The following is a 5169-nucleotide window of genomic DNA, read 5'->3' on the forward strand; positions in this document are numbered from 1 at the left end:
TAGAGTGGAAAGCTTGACAGGCGTAGCAGCGGAACCGAGTGAGGTGGGTTTAGCGATGGTCATTTGCAGCCACAATGTCAACTGAAGAAGTGTTTAGAGCGGGCATAAAATCAAAAAGCCTTGCCCTCTACATGCTGTATTGTAGGTCCCATGTCATTGCTGAATAGCTGATGTAGTAGAAACATAATTTCCTCTTGTCATGTGCTCTGGGCAGTTCCTGATGACCAGGTAAAATCAGAATGGGGAGTTTTTACTTGTCCAGCAAGTGATGTGCTTTGAAGTTTACGGGCATTAGGACTCTCTACATTCAGCGTCTCTCTTGTAGATGACTAAGGTAAATGAGAAACACTCCGTCATCAGCCAGCAGTCGAGTGTTTCAGTAAAAGGTTGGACAGTGTTGGGCAGCTCTTAGCCGTGGAAATATTTCACTGCTGAGTGTAAATCAGGATCGTACTGTAAAGGCAAACATCCAACACACCGTGTTAAAATAGAAATATCACAGTTTGTAGACGTTATTGTCTGATTTCCTCTCTCGGATTCTTGCTTGTTTGTAATTAGCAGAATCTCAGTACAGTGTGAACATTTGCCTGTTCTAGTGGTGGTGAGATGAGCATATTTAAGGCGGAATGGGAACTCTTAAATCCTTGCTGCTCCCTCCTAATCTTTTGCCTTTTGTCACAGACCTGCAGCTCTGTCACTGATGCACACACACAAACACAAACACACACACACACACACACGCACACACATAATGCTGTCTTAACACACATATACTTCCTCTCTCGTGCTTACAAACTCACACGTGAGCACAAACATATAATATCCTCGGTCACACACGATTTACATACAAACTCCTAAAGCATGACTTTGGGACACACACATGCACAAATCCAAACACGGTATCTTCTTCATACAGACATTTATCACACATACTGCACTCTGAACAAGACTTTATACTGTAGGTGTGCAGACACACACATGCAATATATTCAAACATGCACCTTCCCTGCTTACGCACACTGACTGATTTGGACAAGCACACATAATCTCACGCAGACGCTCAATCACCGATGACATCTTCTTCTCACGTACACACTGCAACACAGATTTTACATATGCACACATACAGTGAGAAGCTGTGGTGCACAAATACACACCCACACACACACGCATTCAGAATGAGCTGTTCTGCGGTGTTCAATCAGACTTAGTATGGCTCTAATCCTAATCTCCAGAAAGGGAAAGTCTCTCCTCGGGGCTGTGGGAGCTGGAGGCAAGAGCAGCGTTTCTCTGTTACACACTCCAACACAAAGAGACAGCCTGGTACTGCTGATGGGCTGTTTGTGAAAGACTCATTTCAACTGAATTATGCTATTATTCATATCTTATGTTTGATATCACTCAGAGCTGTGTAGAGCGTAGTGCTCGTGTCCCTGTGGATTCATGGAGAAAACAAACTTTTCATGAATGAGAGCACAGACAAGCATCTTCACAGCTCAAGATGTTGATACAGACAATATCAGTGAAGACACATAGCTGTTTTTTCAGGGGTTTTTTTTTATTCCCAAAGCCTGAGAGTATATGATTGTGCTACAATGTTAAAGTTACACTAACGTAATGTTTTATGTCTTTCAGAGTTTTGGGGGGCCTTTATTCAAATGAAGTATATTCTGATTTGGTTATTTCCTCACGACGCATTTATTATAACATCAGTGGTTATGACTATTGAATACACCTACTGATTCTCAAATTAAAATCGGTATTCAAAAATGGCTGAGTCTAAAATAATTAAAGGGGCAGTCTTCCAGTTTTACACATGAAGTTCAGTTGACTACTCATGGTACGAGCTACTAAAATCTATAATATCTTCTGTAGCATCCAGAGTTTGAAATTATGATGTCATGATGGTTATATTGGTTTAAGATTGAGACTTTTCAATGTAAAGCCTGCATTAGAAACTGGAGGGGTGTTTTGAAAGACATAAACTATTTAGAGGGCAGGGAGGGTCTAATGAAGATGCTAGTGAAATGCATTATGGGAGTTGTAGGATCCATTGCTTTTGGAGATTGCCCCATACAAGGAAGTAAAAGTCAGGATTGTTTTTTTAATCTGTCTCTTGTGTGTACCTGGTTTGTACTCACTAATTGCAGGTCATTTCTGCATTGCTGTTTTATCAGTGCTAAGTTACTGTAAATGAAACTTATTTCCTGCAGATGTTTCACATTAAAAGCGTACCACGTAAGGGTGTGTTTTTTGAGCTACAGTAGGGTTTTTAATGAAGCATCTGAGTTACATTGACAGTAAATTAATACCAATGAAAAAAAACAGCAAAATGGAATCGAATGAATGATTCATCGAATGAATTAGTGAGTGAGAAGAACAGTATTACAGTAAAAAAATTTTGATCTCTTGATTATTATGGTGATTTGTTTAGTTTCCATCGACAAATAAAGGCCTGGTTCTATCGTTAGTTGAGGTAACTTGATAATGATCTATCATTGAAGCCAAAGTAAAATGCAACCACATTACAAAATGAGCATTGTTATACCTAATATGACTATATATTACACATGGACCTGTACTTGTATAGCGCCTTTTCTAGTCTTCCGACCACTCAAAATGCTTTTACCCTACGTGCCACATTCACGTCAAGGGATAGGGAACAGAAACTAACTCATTCATACACATTCACACACCAATGCATTGGGAGCAATTCGGGGTTCAGTATCTTGCTCAAAGATACTTCGACATGTGGTGGGAGGAGCCGGGGATCGAACCAGCAACCTTCCGATTAGTGGACAACCCGCTCTGCCTCTGAGCCACAGCTGCCCAGCCTTACAGCTGCTATAGGCATGAGGTTAGCCATCCACCAATGAATGCTTGGAGCTAATGGGATTTTTACACAATAATACTACACAATACACAAGGAGGAATTGTGACCAAAAACAGAGTCCCATAGTACAGTCTTGCAGTAGACAGCAGCTGGTTATCACTGTGAACACCTCAGAGTGAAAAAGAATAACTCCTCACACACACTAATCCATCCAACCTCCCCTCCATCCATCTCTATGGCTGTTTAACTGCAAATGAGTCTGAGAGGTCCTGGCGTGAGAATTGGCTGATACTCGGCAAGGCACAGTTGAGAAAACTCCAAAGTGAATGTCAGTATGTCAATTATTTGACAGTAATTTGGCAGTAGTTAAATCCCTCTAATTTACCGCAGCCACAGACGTTTTCTGCCACATTGCTGCTCTGATTTATACAGTAATGAGATGCTGCTCTGTCGCCACTATTCATTCTTATTCTGTGCACTTGCTTGTTGGAATTGTGTGTTTGTCCTGTTGTGTTTAAACTACTTGTGTGTTAGCAATTACTAATAGCTTGGGGCGAGGAACAAGTTGGAAACAGAATGGTGTCATCTCCCACTGTCATTGAATTCACAGGGATCAAACTATAAATGTCTGTCACCAGAGAGGGCACATGAGGAGAAATTCCGTAATCATTTTTTTGGATGATTTTGTGCCATCAACTTGTCAGTTTAGGTATACACATTTTCATATTACGACAAAATGAACAGATACCAGGGCTGAAAAATTAATGTCACAGATATAGACAACAGGAACAAATCAAAATTACACTCCCTTCCTCCTTAAACTTGTTTGCCAATATACATTTGTTTTGTGGTTCATTTGGTCACTCAAACTGTCTAAGTAGAGCTATTTAGCTATTAACATTTTAAATGGATAGGATTTTATAAATGACCATCACAAAGAAGAGCCATAATTTACTTGAATTTGAATTGGTTGAAGTTACATTATTTTAATAGAGGCATATCAAGTGATTTTCAGCATGCTAGCCACCAGTGTACATCTATTAGAAAAAACTAATGCAATTTCTCAGATATCCCAGATAGATATAGAACTACTGAGGTAAAGGCTATGTGCCATTTAATTGTAATGAAACACTGTAAAATATCAGTATCATCTTCAGCAGTCCAAATATGAAAGACAGTTAATGGAAATGTAATTCCACCTATGTAACTATACTGTAACCTCTATTATATGCCTATATAAGAAACACCGGTGTGCTTAGGCAAACTTATAAAAATGTTACCTGGAACAGGAATTGCAGGGCCTGTTCTCTGAATCCACAAAAAAGAGATGGTGCTGGAAGTTTGGAGACTTACTGACTACTTTTGTGTGTGCCCCCCATTGGTTGTCTCTAAACGGCTATGGAGCTCTGTCAGTGTTGGTTTTCTGGAGAGGTTGATAAACTTACAAAATGCTCAGCACTACTGTAACCTGTTACGTTGTTTCATTTCCAGAAACAAGCTGTGATTGCAGGAGAAATGATTTGTTCACTTGGCACACTGAACCAAGTAATATGCTGTATGCCTCTATTTCCACACACATGTCGTTTGGGACAAACACACAGGCTCGCACGGACACAAAGTACACAACAGCACCCTAATTCTGTCACCCTGCATCTCTGTGTCCGTCACTCCTGCTGCTCCTGCTGCGCTTTATGCCCCTTCCTCTCTCTCTCTCCTCCCATTCTTTACCTCATTTGCCCAATTTTCGTTCTTGTTCTCACACACCTACCACCTTTGCTCCCTCTCTTCCCGCCTCGCCATTTTCTCTTCCTTGGGTCATTGTCCTCATTCAACCAGAACATTGTTGTTTTATAACAGTCCAAACAAAGAGAGAGAGAGAGATGGTTAAGAATTTCTTTAAACTGATAGGAAGGAGGCGGAGTTTCTGGGTCAGGTTCTTGTCAGCACACAAACCACTATTTACAGCCTGAGGAAAAAGCTTGTCACTCTTCATCTCATATTATGTTAGGCTGTGTGTCTCTGTGTGTGTGCGTGCCTTATGTGTTTGTGCATTTGTACTTTGGGGTATATGTGTTTAAAGCATCTGCATGTTTGTATATAATGTATGCCACTGCAGTGTCACCCTGTGGTCGTCTGTGTTAAAAATACGCCTCTGTGTGGTTTCAGGGCCATTCACGCTTTCTGAGACACGGCTGCGCTACAGTGTTTCTTTTATCTGTCCTCAGATGAAAACCTTTTATGTCCAAGGATGAAGAAGAACAGATCCATCCCTTTCTTGGAGAACGTTATATTAAACTTACAATGTTTTTAATGTATCTGATGAATTAGTAAAATTG

Source organism: Morone saxatilis, unplaced genomic scaffold (assembly GCF_004916995.1).
Source record: "Morone saxatilis isolate NCDOM2014 unplaced genomic scaffold, NCSU_SB_2.0 Contig5, whole genome shotgun sequence".
Classification (NCBI taxonomy): domain Eukaryota; kingdom Metazoa; phylum Chordata; class Actinopteri; family Moronidae; genus Morone; species Morone saxatilis.